At 40.9% G+C, this 17500-nt stretch overlaps 1 protein-coding gene across 11 annotated transcripts in view; it reads left to right on the top strand.

Annotated features, from left to right (window-relative positions):
- f (espin protein forked) overlaps positions 1-17500 on the top strand; it is a 638438-nt gene that overhangs the window by 541214 nt on the left and 79724 nt on the right. For 2 of the 11 annotated variants that reach the window (XM_053778214.2, XM_053778208.2), the window contains exon 1: positions 10452-10586. The exons of the other annotated variants lie outside the window; for them this stretch is intronic. The gene's annotated coding sequence lies outside the window, so the exon portion shown is untranslated. Of the gene's footprint in view, positions 1-10451; positions 10587-17500 lie in introns of those variants that run through there. 11 annotated transcript variants of the gene reach the window in all.

Genomic DNA, 17500 nt, shown 5'->3' with positions numbered 1-17500 from the left:
TTGGAAGTTGAAGACTCAGATGAATCAAAGGGATGTTAGGAAGTATTTCTTCAGTCATAGAGTAGTCAGGCCGTGGAATAGCCTAGAAAGTGACGTAGTGGAGGCGGGAACCATACACAGTTTTAAGGCGAGGTATGATAAAGCTCATGGGGCAGGGAGAGAGAGGACCAAGTAGCAATCAGCGAAGAGGCGGGGCCAGGAGCTATGACTCGATCCCTGCAACCACAAATACGTGAGTACAAATAGGTGAGTACACACGCGCGCGCACACACACACACACACACTTCATTAGTTCTTTCAATTCGCAGCACATGAGAAAATTTGGAGAAGTCTCATAATTTCTCTGATCATTCTCTGTGAAGATTCTCTCTCTTGTTAGAGATCATCTTAATTGCTCACAACTTGTAACTATATGTATTATATATATATATATATATATATATATATATATATATATATATATATATATATATATATATATATATATATATATATATATATATATATATATATATATATATATATATATATATATATATATATATATATATATATATATATATATATATATATATATATATATTGGCTGTCATCATAGTTGAGGGCTGGATATTTTCGTTCCTCGTGTGTGGTGACCCACAGTCTACGATGGACAGAGATCATCAACGACTATAGCAACGCACACGACCATGGCAGCGCGCACGACCCTATCCGTGTAAGCAACCATGGCAACTAAATTCTTAAATCAACAATTGTAAATTAACACGAAAATATCCCAGCATTTTTTTTTGGGGGGGGGGCAGTATTTATTTGTTATATAAAGCTTCGCATAATAACAATGAACTCCATCAAAACAAGTCTCTTTGTCTCTACCGCAGATGCTTTTCCTCAGACATTCTTGTTAGTTTACCCGTTACCCGGGTAGAGCTTCTGAGTCGAGCAGCTGAATTTACTCACCCTCTCCATCGTTCATACCTGATTATCTTCTGCTTCCTTAGACACTGTGTATCTCCTACGGGCTGAGCCTAAGTAATGACTGAAGATGCACAAATATCTCGCATATAGGAGAAAGAAACTCTTTGACGACGTTTCGGTTGGACTTGGACCATTAACTTGACACGCTAACACAAGAAAGGTAAGGGAGCCAGTATACATAGGGGAGGAGGGCAGGGACGGGACACAGAGAGGAGGAGGCAAGAAGGAAGTGGAGATAGTGGTAGTAGAGGTAATGCTGGTAGTGGAAATAGTAGTAGTTGTTGTTGTGGTGGTGGTAGTAGTAGTAGTAGTAGTAGTACGTAGGGGGAGTAGTGAAAGTGGCACAAGAGGCAGAAAGTGGAGCGATGTAAGGTAGTAGTAGTAGCAGCAGTAGTTGATTGCCTGATTAAACAGTCAACAGAAAATAGGTACATCTCACGATGTCACACCTACGAAATAATTCTGACGGAACCAGTGTGACACTACAGTCGTTTCGCAGCTTCTTGCAAGAGTATCAGTGACCTCTTGCAATGCCAAGTTCTCACGCGCGTTGCAGACTGGTAGATGCTGCATCCTTTTCTCAGGCGATCAAGTCACGCGACTTGAAGAACATGTCAAGGGGCGGATGTATGATCACGTTACCTCTTTCATAATACATTTGTGTAAGTGCTTTTTCCTGAGAGTATGTTGGACAAGACATCAAAATGCTTCTAACTCTTGTAAGGAACATCTCTCTTATTATTAGTAAGTTGCTGTTATACCTGGCAGTGAATGGTGTTGATACAACAGAGGCAGAGAGAGAGAGAGAGAGAGAGAGAGAGAGAGAGAGAGAGAGAGAGAGAGAGAGAGAGAGAAATGGGGATAAGGTGAGTAAGAGCGATATAAGGAAAGGAAAGTGGGAGGTAGAGATGGAGATAAGATGGTTAGTGAGAGAAAGAGCAAACTGGAAAAGGAGGTGGTAAGGTTTGGAAAGGGGGAAAGAAAATTCCGGTATAGTAGTAAGGATGAATGGGAGGGTGTTGGCACCTGGAGAAGTTGATATACTTGGGATGAAATTTGACTCCAAACTGACCATGAAAAACCACGTTGTAAATCTTGCAAACAAGGCAGCCAGAGTAGAGAACAGAGCAAGACGTCTCATCTCTCGCCTGGACCCATCCTGGATAGATCTGTCATTTCAGCAGAGCTTTCAACACAGGAGGGATGTGGGTGGCTTTACTGTTATGTACAAGGCCAACAATGTCAAACTACCACACTTGGATCCACTTCGAGGACAGCGTGAAGCAAGATTCTATACCGCAAGACGGGCAGAAAGCAGCAACTTCACTCTGGCTGTACCCTTCTCCAGAACATCACTTCATCAGAGATCATATATACCCAGGATGACTCGACAGCATTATGATGTCAAAGAGATAAAGTCAGTTGATCAAATGAAAATGCTGGTCCACAGATGGCTCCAACTTCATCCTGTTCCTTACTTGTATGTATCATAACAATAAAAATGCTTTCAAATGATCTGATGTAGGTAACAGGCCTTAGCTTGTCAATAAAGTTAGGAATCCTTAACCTGTAAATAGCTTGTCAATAAAGCTAGGGATCCTTAACCTAACCTTGTCAAGCCCTGTGTAAAAAAAAAAAAAAAAAGCAGGAAAGGAATGAGGAAGGTAGAGGGGAAGATCTGTGACTTCGAGTCAAAGACATATCGACGTAAACATTGACACAGCATTTATGCAGCCAGTGAGCGAGGCATAATATAATGACGGCTCACGGCAGCTGATATTCCTTAAGAAATAAATTAACAGAGAGAGAGAGAGAGAGAATGGTTTTAATTACTGCTCGACATATGGTTCTGTTATGTTGTTTAACTGTGAAGTGAACTGTGTATACTGGACCTAGAGTCTGGTTTTAGACTGCTATGTCTACTATGTCTTGTTTTAGACTGCGGTGTCTACTATGTGTATGTGACAGAAGCTGACAGGAAGACAACCAGTAACAGATACATACATTCCGTAAACAAGGGACCACATACGAATCAGCATTATATTAACCACATTAATGAATAATAGCAGGATATGCACGACCAGCATGATACATCCTGCCCAACCATCATCCCGCAGCAGTCATTACCACAAACCAGAAGAAAAGGGTTAGAGATCCGCAACCAGAATAGCTTCAGACTTGAGAGGATTGGCCTGGGAGCAGAGACTAAATTCGCCAAACTTCTGTTCCTTGAAAAAGAACAGAGGCAGTGGCGATGTGATCACCAAGTAGGATTCAAACTGAAGTGTCCTGAATCGGGCTGCACCTGACTTATGGGCAAAATGCATTACACCTTGCTGCTGCTGCTGCTGCTGCTGCTGTTGTTGTTCATCAAGCTGTGCATATGTAACTGTTTAATACAGCAGCAGAAAAAACAACAGTAACAGCAGCAGAAGTAGCAGTAGCAGCAGCAGGAGCAGCAGGTGTTGGTGGTGTGCCAGCGGTACCGTTCACTGCTCCTCTTGTATTTACAGAATGTGTCAAGTCTTTCGCCTCTTGTTCCTCCATGAAACTCTTTTATCATGGTTTGTAAGACTGTGCGAGAGTCAGTGTGTGAGTGTAAAACTTTGTGTGATGTGAGAGTCTGTTCAAGTATGTGTGTGTGTGTGTGTGAGAGAGAGAGAGAGAGACGGAGAGAAAGGGGTGGAGATAGGGAGGTTTCCAAACTCCGATAATCTATTTGTTGTAGAAGCAGACTAATTCTCAAGCTATCATAACGTCTTCGTTGTTGTCGTTGTGGTTGTTGTCGTGGATGTAGTCTCTGTCATTACCACAATTCTCATTAACATTTTGAAATTTCTTCCCAGGATGAGACCTGCAACATAGATTACCACCCAGGTTCTTGTAACCTCGGGAGTAAAGAGAGGCAGTGGGTGTCAGGAAACTTACCCATAGGACGCGGCTTGCCAGTTTCCCATCAGTTTTATTATATATTAAAGTAGTGTTGGCGATACGCTTTCCTCCCTGGCTTCTTCAGCGGTAGAACTTTAAGCGTAACCGAAGGAACGCGGGTTCAGTTCCCGGGCTAGGTGAGGCTTAGGGTCCAGTTCTATTGTACTACCTGATGCCTCTGTTCACCTAGCTGTAAATGAGTGCCTAGGAGTTAGTTCACTTGTGGGTTGCTTCCTATAGACGGAAATGAATTACACACACACACACACACACACACACACACACACACACACACATACACACCACACACACACACACACACACACACACACACACACACACACACACACATACACACTCTTAACCTAGGTAATTCTCGTTCATGACAAGTTTCGAAGGAATGTGGACGTGCTTTGTACGTACTGTGGACGTGCTATGCATGTGTTTTGGAGGGTTTGTGGACGTTCTATGTATGTGTTGTGGAAGTACCATGTACGTGTTACGGATGGTTTCTGCACGTGTCATGAACATACTTTGGCTATGTTATGCACGTATTGCGGACGGTTTATGGACGTGTTACGAACGCCCTGTGGACGCGTTACCTACATTTTGTATACGTGTCACTGCCGTATTGTAGACATATTATCATCGTATTATAGACGCGTTTTGGTCAAACTGTGAATGAATTACGATGCATTGTAGCCAAGTAATGATTGTAAGTATACGACAATAATGTTTACATTGTTCAAGCATTATACATTGCTGACGGATCTAACGATATATAAAGTTCTATTTGCTCTTAAAATTCTTAACTGTGAAATGTTCAGAGTGAGATATCGCAAGTCTAGTGGTATAATGATTGGTATAATGTCTAGTGTTATGATGATTGGTATAATGTCTAGTGGTATCATGTTTAGTGGTATGATGATTAGTATAATATCTAGTGGTATAATGATTGGTATAATGTCTAGTGGTTTAATAATTTGTTTCCATCAAGGCTCTCTGGACGAATATACTTGTGGTATATCTGTTACTGATATCAAGGTCAGTGTTACTACTCTTGATGCTACAAGAAACAAAATTGTGATAAATGGAGATTTTTTTTTTATTTCGTTATGGTTTACTTGTGACAGTTGTTAATAAAAACAATTATGTTGATATTTGCAAGCTTAATTGATTGGTTTTTCCTTGTAATTCGTTCGTGAATTTCATTAATCCCTTATGGTACATTTCTCTGTGTGTGACTGTACTAGTGAACGTTCATTTTTGCACGCATATTCCTCCATGTGATTATTATTGTTATTGTTATTATGTTTATTATTTTTTTATTAACACGTCGGCCGTTTCCCACCAAGGCAGGGTGACCCGAGAAAGAAAATTTCACCCTCACCATTTCACAAGCATTTACTGAGACCACGTTCCGCTCTGTGTAATGCGAAACATGATCCCAATGAAGCTATATCTAGTGTGAAACATGGAGCTTCACAAAGCGCGAATTATAACCTCATAAAGTAAGCGAGACACGATTTGATAAAGCTTTGCACAGCATAACATGACTTGATAAAGCTTTGCACAGCATAACATGACTTGATAAAGCTCTGCACAGCATAACATGACTTGATAAAGCTTTGCATAGGAGGGGAAATATTACTGGACAGAATCCTACATAGAGTAAAACATAACTTGTTAAAGCTCTACACAGAGTGAAATATGACTTGTTAAAGCTCTACACAGAGTGCAGCATGACTTGTTAAAACTCTACACAGTGCAGTATGACTTGTTAAAGCTCTACACAGAGTGCAGCATGACTTGTTAAAGCTCTACACAGAGTGAAACATGACTTGTCAAAGCTCTACACAGAGTGAAATATGACTTGTCAAAGCTCTACACAGACTGAAATATGACTTGTCAAAGCTCTACACAGAGTGAAACATGACTTGCCAAAGCTCTACACAGAGTGAAACATGACTTGTTAAAACTCTACACAGACCCAAACGTTGTCCCAATAAAAGCTTCTCCAGCAACTTGTGTCTGTCACGTTACACCTCGAAAATAACGTAATGCATTCGTAATACGATCATTCAGGGCTACAGGAACACAAGAATAGCTAATGGGAGTCAATGCATCTGTTTTGCTAGGTATTCAGTGTTGCAGTGGCTTAACGGCAGTGGCACAGAGGTTAAAAAGGGGGTAACAGGAACGCAGCTACGAGTAGTCACTTATAGGCGTAACGCTAGCGTAACAGATGTGCTTTTGATACGATACCTCAGTGTTACAGGGACGTAACTAGCGTTACAGCAGCCCTCTTTTTTAGATGATTGGCTTCAGAGTCGTATTCTGAGAGTTTCTTGTATCGATATCATGGATCAAGAGTTATAGTGAGCGAAGTTATTGTCTTCTAAAGTTATATTGGCAACTAGCAGGAATATCACCAACGAACAGGAATATCACTAGCAAACAGAATTACCACTAACGAACGGAAGTATCACTAGCGAACAAAAGTAAATGTCAGTAACGAAGAGAAATATCACTAATGAACAGAAACGAACAAGAAATATTACAAATGAACAATGAGTATCACGTAACGGACGGAAATACCACTAACGGACAGTGAATATTACGTAACGAACTGAAATACCACTAACGGATAGTGAATATTACTTAACGAACAGACATATCACTACCACAGGCGTGCAGAACATGGTATATGTTCATCTGTTTTGAAAATGGCGATGTTAATAATGCCATAGGCGGATCAAGCAACTAACCTATAGTGTTATTCATAAAGCAGCGTTACTAGTGTCATCATCTGGTAACACTTAGCACGGATTTCGGTGCTGAGGAACCCTGAACATCCATATTTTGACGTATTTGTATTTTATGAAGATTTTTGTTTATTGATTTTTTTTGACGTATTTGGATTTGTATAAGGATTTTTTTTTTTTTTCGTTGAAGAGTCGATGGGTTTGAGGGCGGACTGTGACAGCGGTATGACCACTATCTGTTGATGATGACTGCATTGCCCGTGATGCTCAGCCTTAGATTAGGCCTAAATTGTAAGGGGCAAAACAGAGAAATGACAAATATTGAGAAACGAGGAGAGAAATGGTACAAAATACCCGCACTATTTAAAGAGGCAGAAACGCAGTATAGTGAGATTCTTTATTGACACTGTTTCGCCCACACCAGTGGCCTTTATCAGGTCATAAACATATCTGATCTATTTATGACTTTGATAATACCCACTGTGTGGGCGAAACGTTGTCGAGAAAAATGGATCGCATTGTGCTGTGTTTGTTCCTTTTTCCCTTAACAAGCAAACAGAAAGTAAAGCTCGTTAGTTATCTACTGGTAATTACCTGTTTATAATACACCAGTTAGCAGCTACAAGAAGACTGGTGTATCGTCCTCATATAATAATGGTTATAAATGACCATAATTTTTAAAGGGGTGGACCGGTAAGCCAGCGGAAGGCCTCGGTCAGATGACCAAAAGCTCCAAAGGCGGGTCATCATCTGACTAAGACCCGCGTAAGGAAACATTTGTCCTGTTTCCTGACGAACCTTACCTAACCTAACCTGTATCGTCCTCAGTAATGTGTTCATGGTAATATTTGAACATTTCCAGTGACTGTGGCACTTACTACCTCGTCCTCTGAATATTCAAGAAGTTAGCAAGGGTTATCTGTCATCTTCCATGGCTGCTATCCGCCATGGCTGCCATCCGCCATGGCTGCCATCCGCCATGGCTGCCATCTTCCATGACTGAGGAACAAATTCTTTTCCCCCTGAGAAAGACTCTTTACTGAAGATGGTAGAGTTACCGACGGAATGTTAGGTAACTGGACACAGATGCAGCTAATGTAACAGTTTATTGTGGCAACGTTTCGCCTACGTGGTGGAGGGTGTTCAACACCCCCGCGACGCACTTAACCAGGCAACTGGTGTTCAAATTCTCACATGATCTTTACTTAGGGCAGCTCTGTTAATTTATAGCTGTAATTAGTATAATCAGCGAGGCTGAGGGATACTATAAGTATACCGATCATACCGAGGTATATACTAAACGCGACGGTTATTAACCTCGTGTGGTTTACTACGCGTCCTTTCAATAAAGTTGGATATATGGGCTGAGTGCTGCTGCCTTCCTGCTGTATCCAGTTTTGGTAAAAAAAAAAAAAAACAGTTAAAAATGTATACTGCTCGCCGGGAAGTGGGGATGGGGAATTAGGGAATGGAGAGGGAGAGGGAGTTGGAGGGAAGGAGAGGGATAAAGTAGATGAGGGAGGAAGGAGAAAGATGAGAGAACGGGGTAACCGGAAGAGACGAGGCAGGTGGGAAGTAATGGCAGGGAGGGGTGGTTGAACGAGGCAGGGGAGAATTAATGGCAGGGAGGGGTCGTTGAACGAGGCAGGGGAGAAGTAATGGCAGGGAGGGGTAGTTGAACGAGGCAGGGGGAGAAGTAATGGCAGGGAGGGGTCGTTGAACGAGGCAGGGGAGAAGTAATGGCAGGGAAGGTTAGTTGAACGAGGCAGGGGGAGAAGTAATGGCAGGGAGGGGGAGAAGTAATGGCAGGGAATGTTAGTTGAACGAGGCACGGGGAGAAGTAATGGCAGGGAGGGGTCGTTGAACGAGGCAGGGGGAGAAGTAATGGCAGGGAAGGTTAGTTGAACGAGGCAGGGGGAGAAGTAATGGCAGGGAGGGGTCGTTGAACAAGGCAGGGGGAGAAGTAATGGCAGGGAAGGTTAGTTGAACGAGGCAGGGGGAGAAGTAATGACAGGGAGGGGTCGTTGAACGAGGCAGGGGGAGAAGTAATGGCAGGCAAGGTTAGTTGAACGAGGCAGGGGGAGAAGTAATGGCAGGGAGGGGTAGTTGAACGAGGCAGGGGGAGAAGTAATGGCAGGGAAGGTTAGTTGAACGAGGCAGGGGGAGAAGTAATGGCAGGGAGGGGTCGTTGAACGAGGCAGGGGGAGAAGTAATGGCAGGGAAGGTTAGTTGAACGAGGCAGGGGGAGAAGTAATGGCAGGGAAGGTTAGTTGAACGAGGCAGGGGGAGAAGTAATGGCAGGGAAGGTTAGTTGAACGAGGCAGGGGGAGAAGTAATGGCAGGGAAGGTTAGTTGAACGAGGCAGGGGGAGAAGTAATGGCAGGGAAGGTTAGTTGAACGAGGCAGGGGGAGAAGTAATGGCAGGGAGGGGATGTTCAACTGTTGATGCGACAGTCCATCATTTTTACGAGAACACAAAAAATGTTTCTCCATCTCTTCTGATGATAAAATCAACTTGTCAGTGCTCTGAGCCATTTGTCTGCATCATTCCTGATGTCACATTCCATAACGAGTGGACAAGAGTGTAGTCTACTGTCCAGTACAATGGCTGACAGCGAGTACCAGCTCTACTGTTTCAATGTCATTGAACAGGAGGTCAGACTTTTGTGTTGTTACTAATAACTCTGATTCTTGTATGTTAAGACTGCAGGGTTTGGAGGGTTAAAACAAGCGGGGAAAAATAGGAGAGAAATAAAGGTTAACGGGAGGGAGATAGAGGTTAACAGAAGAGAAATAGAAGCTAATGTGAGAGAATGAGAAATTAACGGGAGATAGAGGTGAACATGAGAGAAAGTGAGGTTAATGGGAAAAATATAGGGACCATTAACTAATACTGTATTATATTAGATGATGTAGACAAGTAAGGGGGATGATATATATTACTGCTGTATGTGTTGATAGGAGTGAGGATGTATAAGAGTAGTGGAGTGTGAGACGAGTGTTGTAGTGGTGGTGGTGAGGGAGAAGTGGTGGTAATGGAGGAGCAAGTTGTGGTGGTGGTGGTAATGTAGGAGCAAGTTGTGGTGGTGGAGGAGGAAATGCTGGTATATGCTTTTGATATACCCTTGATGGCTTTCGAGAGTTTTCCTACTCCTGCAGCCCGGCCCTGGGCCAAGCTTATCTGGTGTTTTCCTGAACAACCAGGTTGTTACTGCTGCTGACTCGCTGGCCTTGGTTGATCTGGCACTTGGCGGAGGTACTTGTCCAGTTCCCTCTAGAAGACTTCTACACTTATTCCAGCAGCTCCGACAGTATTTCTGATATCTCGTAAAATGTTAAAAAGTGTGGGACCACGGATGTTAATGTACAGTGTTTGCTTATTGTGCCCACGACGCCCCTGCTTTTCACTGGCTTTATTTTACAAGACCTCAATACAAATAAGTCACTTTTAATTTTTTCAGTTATCTTAAGTAATTTACACATGTTGCTATGTATAATTGTACTCATGTGTACCTGTGCATACTTATCTCTCACTCCAGTATGTTGTTATGGCAGTGTGCAGGTTTGGGACCAGGACCTCGAGTACCTTCAACATAAATTATCATGTATTTCTCTCTCCGTTCCAGCGAGTACCTATTTAGGACACTGATACGTTCCCAGTAATCTACTCGCTTTATTATTTTTATGCTGGTGATGGAGGAATGGAGGTGGTGATGATGGAGGAGGAAGTTGTGGTGGTGATGGAGTAGTGGATCCCAGGGAAGCCTGGGGTGCACCAACAACCAGCTTTCTACCAGTCAGCTAGCCATCCCCAGCTCAGTGTGTCGACAGTCTCACTCGCGCGCTGTGAGCTGCCTCCTTCAGTGTCCCTCACATTTTAACAGTGGTGGTGTGGGCTCGGTGCGACCCTCGTGTGTATGTGTACTCCTCTGACTGACATTGTATACCACTTCATTAACTCGGTGTGCCATTTAATCGCCATGGTAGCTCGTGTTTAAATCCTGTACTGACTGCATTATCCTGTACCGCGACTGTTAACCTTTGTATCCTGTACTCCGTATACACAGGAGTATTGGACTCGGTGGTGTGAGTGGTAACCACCTGTGGAGGGACTGGTGGTGTAGACTGTTGCCCTGTGGCTGGATATGTGGACTTAGATGTTATGCTCAACTGACTGCTGCTACCGTTCGTCTTCGTGGCAATAATAAGGATACTGTGAAGTTACAGAATCGTATCATTAATGTGTGTGTGTGTGTGTGTGTGTGTGTGTGTGTGTGTGTGTGTGTGTGTGTGTGTGTGTGTGTGTGTGTGTGTGTGTGTGTGTGTGTGTGTCCCCGTGCGTGAGCGTATGAACACATATATGTACATGTATGTCGTACCGAACAAGCCAAACCAGCGAGTGTTTAGTGCCGAATAAGCAGAGTAAAAAATTGTTTTTGCCAATAAATCTGCGAAAATCAATCTAAACATTACGAAAAAATATATATAATTGATTTTTAACTATTAAATAAATTTTAAGTAACTTATAGCAGAATTTAGCTAAAAAAATACGTTAGGGTAAGTCAGGTTAGATAAGGTTTCTAAGTGACGTTAGGTGAGGTTTCCAAGTTAGGTTAGGTGAGGTTTCCAAGTTAGGTTAGGTGAGGTTTCCAAGTTTGGTTAGGTGAGGTTTACAAGTTTGGTTAGGTGAGGTTTCCATGTTAGATTAGGTGAGGTTTCCAAGTTAGGTTAGGTGAGGTTTCCAAGTTTGGTTAGGTGGGGTTTCCAAGTTAGGTTAGGTGAGGTTTCCAAGTTTGGTTAGGTGAGGTTTCCAAGTTTGGTTAGGTGAGGTTTCCAAGTTTGGTTAGGTGAGGTTTCCAAGTTTGGTTAGGTGAGGTTTCCAAGTTTGGTTAGGTGAGGTTTCCAAGTGTGGTTAGGTGAGGTTTCCAAGTGTGGTTAGGTGAGGTTTCCATGTTAGGTTAGGTGAGGTTTCCAAGTTATGTTAGGTGAGGTTTCCATGTTATGTTAGGTGAGGTTTCCAGGTTTGGTTAGGTGAGGTTTCCAAGTTTGGTTAGGTGAGGTTTCCATGTTAGGTTAGGTGAGGTTTCCAAGTTTGGTTAGGTGAGGTTTCCATGTTAGGTTAGGTTTCCAAGTTTGGTTAGGTGAGGTTTCCATGTTAGGTTAGGTGAGGTTTCCAAGTTTGGTTAGGTGAGGTTTCCATGTTAGGTTAGGTGAGGTTTCCAAGTTTGGTTAGGTGAGGTTTCCATGTTAGGTTAGGTGAGGTTTCCAAGTTTGGTTAGATGAGGTTTCCATGTTAGGTTAGGTGAGGTTTCCATGTTAGGTTAGGTGAGGTTTCCAAGTTTGGTTAGGTGAGGTTTACATGTTAGGTTAGGTGAGGTTTCCAAGTTTGGTTAGGTGAGGTTTCCATGTTAGGTTAGGTGAGGTTTCCATCTTAGGTTAGGTGAGGTTACTAAATTAGGTTTGGTCCCAAAATATTTTTTTACAGTGTTGTCAGTTAAAACAGTTATATCTGTAAATCTGTAACACACACACACACACACACACACACACACACACACACACACACACACACACACACACACATACACACACATACACATACACACACATACACATACACATTATGTCCTATTAGTAAATTATCGACAAATTATCTATTATTTAAGCACATCTGTATAATAGAATTCTCTGTTAAGACGATTATCAAGGATTATACAGATATAATATCAGGTGATTAAAGAATTGCATAAGCAATTATAGACTTTCATAAGCAATTATAGACTTGCTTGAAACTATTTTTAACTTGTATAAACAATTACAGACTTGTATTAATAGTTGTAGACTTATATAGAGAATTATAGACTTGCACAAACAATTATAGACTTGCATAAGCAATTATAGACTTGTATAAGTAATTATTGAATTTTACAAGAAATTACAGACTTATATAAGCAATTATACATGTGCATAAATAATTATAGGCTTTTATAAAGAATTATACATTTACATAAACAAATTCAGACGTACATATTATTATTATAATCAAAAAGAGGCGCTAAACCTACTAGGGTCATACAGCATCGATACCATGCCTAACCCTTCTAGGGTAGGGTAGGTGCCTGAGCCCGAGCTTGTAGCTCACAAGACTGTCATTCCCATTAGCTCCCTTGGGGCGGGGATGGCAATCCAGAGAGGCCTAGCTTGTGGCTTGGCCTGGGGACAGTTGGTCCCGAAGATGAGAAAGTACTTGTGCCTCCTCCCATGGGAGACTTAGGTCTCAGACACTCCCTAAAGAGGGAGCCAAGGCCGGGCCACCACTTGGACAAGGCCCGGGCCAGGAGAATACCGGTGAATCTTTAATAATAATAATAAGGGTCATACAGCGTTGGATACGAACGTACATAAACATTCACAGACGTACATAATCACAAGGTACTTAAACAGTCATAGATGTATGTGAACAAACACCGCCGTACTGAACAGTCAAAAACGTACATTAACAATCACGAACGTACTGAAGCCATAAACGTACATTAACAATCACGGATGTACTGAAAAATCACAAACGTACATAAACAATCACATACGTACATAATCACAGACGTACTGACCATCACAGACGTACTGAACCATCACAGACGTACATAATCACAAACGTACTGAACTCTCACAGAAGTACTTAGACAGTCACAGACGGGCATAAATAATCACAGACGTACTGAACAATCACAGACGTACTGAACAATCACAGACGTACTGAACAATCACAGACGTACTGAACAATCATAGACGTACATCAACAATCACAGACGTACTGAACCATCACAGACGTATATAAACAATCACATACGTACATAAACAATCACAGACTACATAAACAATCACATACGTACATTAACAATCACAAACGTACATAAGCAATCACAGACGTACTGAACCTAGTGCATTAGACAGTCTGGATCAACACTTGATCAAAATTAAGGAAAACAGGTACTCACCTGTATGTACGCAGCTGTATGTACCACCTGCATGTACACCTGTATGTACTGAACTGTAATTACACACCTATATGTACTCAGCCGTATGTACTCACCTGTATGCACACATCTGTATGTATTCACCTGCATGTATTCACCTGTATGTACACACCTGTATGCACACATCTGTATGTATTCACCTGCATGTATTCACCTGTATGTACACACCTGTATGTACTCACCTGAGTGGTTCCAGGGGGTTGAGTCTTGACTCCTGGCCCCGCCTGTCAGTCCCTCTGAGCCTGGCAGGCACTGTTGTACCTGCTCTTTAAACTGTTTTCGCGATTTTGTGTTATTGTTCAGGTGTGTTATTGTTCAGGTGTGTTATTGTTCAGGTGTGTTATTGTTCAGGTGTGTTATTATTCAGGTGTGTTATTGTTCAGGTGTGTTATTGTTCAGGTGTGTTATTGTTCAGGTACAAACATTATTTTTTTTTTTAGTTTTGACATTAGGTTTACATGCGGGTTCTCATTCACACACACACACACACACACACACACACACACACACACACACACACACACACACACACACACACACACACACACGCACGCACGCAAACACACACACATTATACCAGAACTGTTTGTAATTAGTCTAACAGTGTAATGACTGCGTTCATGAGAATGTGTACAAGAAAGCGAGCTATTGTGTGTGTGTGTGTGTGTGTGTGTGTGTGTGTGTGTGTGTGTGTGTGTGTGTGTGTGTGTGTGTGTACTCACCTAGTTGTACTCACCTAGTTGAGGTTGCGGGGGTCGAGTCCGAGTTCCTGGCCCCGCCTCTTCACTGATCGCTACTGATCGCTGTGTATGTGTATGTGTGTGTGTGTGTGTGTGTGTGTTTGTGTGTGTGTGTGTGTGTGTGTGTGTGTGTGTGTGTGTGTGTGTGTGTGTGTCCAGTCATCCAGGTAAATGAATTAATATACATAAATATTACATAAGCCGTATTACCGTTAAAACAACAGTAGGTGCAGACAACGGCTAGGAAGAACTCCGATCGTGATTTCAACAGTTAGCGAGCTAGAGTGAGTGCCTGACAGTGACAGGTAGTGCCAGTCACTGTCTCCTCCAGTTATCAACTTCCTAACCTACTCTTCAAATTTCCTCTCTCCCCGTATTTCTTCTTCTAGTATCTCCACAAATTATTTCTGCTTTCTCATCAGTTTTTCCCTAGCCTCTCACCGAATTTCTTCTCCAATCTCCCCAAATTTTCCCTGCTTTTCCCTCAAATTTCCTTTCTCCTATCGTTGAATTTTCTTTTTATCATTGAATTTCCCCTTCTATCTTCGAATGTCCCTACTACGAATTTCCCTTCTCTTCTAATTTCCCTTCTCTTATCATCGAATTTCCCTTCTCTCGTAGAACTTCCCCCCCCCCATGTTTTCTCTCCATTCTCATCAAAATTTTCCTTCCCCACCTTTTTTAAAATTTTCCCACCGACTTCCTTGAGCATCAGAGGAAAACGCGAATAGTAACAGATGGAAAACCGTCGTGGTGGGTAGATATGCCAGGTGGGATGCCACAAGGATCTGTACTGGCCCAAGAATGTTTGTAATTTGCATAAATACCTAAATAAAAGTAAATAAAATCTATATGAAAATGTCTGCAGATAATGAAAAAAAAATCTGAGACAACGTAAATACTGAAAATGACTAATTCTCTACAGAATGACCTGGAGAAAATAAGGAAATGAATGATTAATGATTAGTGGAATTTATTGAAGATAAAAGTCATGTAATCGAGATAGGAGTCAGTGAAATCAGATCACGTGAAGAATATAGACTGTGAGAAAATATTGAGAGAGAGAGAGAGAGAGAGAGAGAGAGAGAGACAGACAGACAGACAGACAGACAGACAGAGACAGAGAGAAAGATCTAGGAAATAAGTCGCTTGTCTGAATTTTGGATTATCGTAGGCAATTTACACTATGTATGATAATTGCACTTAATGTGTACCTGTGCCTAAATAAACTTATTTATTTATTTTTAAACAAAAAATTGTCACCGGAAGATCAAACAAACGAAATTGTAAGAACCACATATGTTGCGCAAGAGAATAATAAAACAACTTCAAAATATACCGATGGAGACATATTACAGCACCCAATTAAAACTTATATTAAGCCAATATTGGCATATGCAGCAATAATAATAATAATAATAATAATAATAATAATAATAATAATCATAATAATAATAATAATAATAGTGATGCCCACACTTAACCAGCTGGTCGGGCACTGACTTGGGTATCTGTCCATCTTTGTATTGCATTTGTGTTTATTTTTCCATCGTGTCGGTATTTTATATACCATCTATTTCCGTGAAGCTTCAGCGTACAGTGATACGTTGTTCCAGTGAAGGATCGATCATTAGCGTGCGTTTACCCTGACGGTTCAAGTGAGGAACCCCTCGCGGGTGCTCACCAATGAATGACAACAACTGGAGTCACGGCAGAGGGAAGAGTGGAGGATGATGAATCATCAGCATCATCTCACTGTCCATTACGTGACGAGTACAAAGGTCCAGAGAAACGCTTCGGAACTACCAGCGTTCCAAAGGTTAATGAAAGTCTGAAACACACTTTAAGATGACGGCGCTGACTGCTATTGGAAGAGACGAGACAGGATAACTTCAGATAACATAAGAACTTGAGAAAGGATGAACACTGCATCATGCCTGTTGGCCCATACTAGGCTAGTCCTTCTCAAACCCAAACCCACTAAAACTACGTGAAAGAAAAGATATATAAATTCTATTGTACTTACTATAGGGATAATTAGAGGACAGTCGTAATTTGAAAAGAAAAATAGTTACGGGATTATTTTTTTTCTTGGCAAATGTGGTTGTTGACCAAGATAAAGCAGTGTGCGACAACTGCACGACATACATATATATATATATATATATATATATATATATATATATATATATATATATATATATATATATATATATATATATATATATATTTATATATATATTTATATATATTTATATTTATATATATATTATATATATATATATATATATATATATATATATTTATATATATATATATTATATATATATTTATATATATTATATTTATATTTATATATATATATTATATATATATTTATATATATTTTATATATATTTATATTTATATATATATATATTATATATATATATATATATATGTATATATATACATATATATATATATATATATATATATATATATATATATATATATATATATATATATATATATACATATATATTTTTTTTTTTTTTTTTTTTTTTTCAACAAGTCGGTCGTCTCCCACCGAGGCAGTGTGACCCAAAAAAAAGAAAGAAAATCCCCAAAAAGAAAATACTTTCATCATCATTCAACACTTTCACCACACTCACACATTATCACTGCTTTTGCAGAGGTGCTCAGAATACAACAGTTTAGAAGCATATACGTATAGAGATACACAACATATCCCTCCAAACTGCCAATATCCCAAACCCCTCCTTTAAAGTGCAGGCAATGTACTTCTCATTTCCAGTTCTCAAGTCCGACTATATGAAAATAACCGGTTTCCCTGAATCCCTTCACTAAATATTACCCTGCTCACACTCCAACAGATCGTCAGGTCCCAAGTATCATTCGTCTCCATTCTCTCCTATCTAACACGCTCTTGCACGCTTGCTGGAAGTCCAAGCCCCTCACCCACAAAACCTCCTTTACCCCCTCTTTCCAACCCTTTCGAGGACGACCCCTACCCCTCTTTCCTTCCCCTATAGATTTATATGCTTTCCAT

This window comes from Cherax quadricarinatus, chromosome 22, assembly GCF_038502225.1.
Source record: "Cherax quadricarinatus isolate ZL_2023a chromosome 22, ASM3850222v1, whole genome shotgun sequence".
NCBI classification, from domain to species: Eukaryota; Metazoa; Arthropoda; class Malacostraca; order Decapoda; family Parastacidae; genus Cherax; species Cherax quadricarinatus.
The sequence above is the reverse complement of the archived record's forward strand: the minus strand, read 5'-3'. Positions and strand labels throughout refer to the sequence as shown.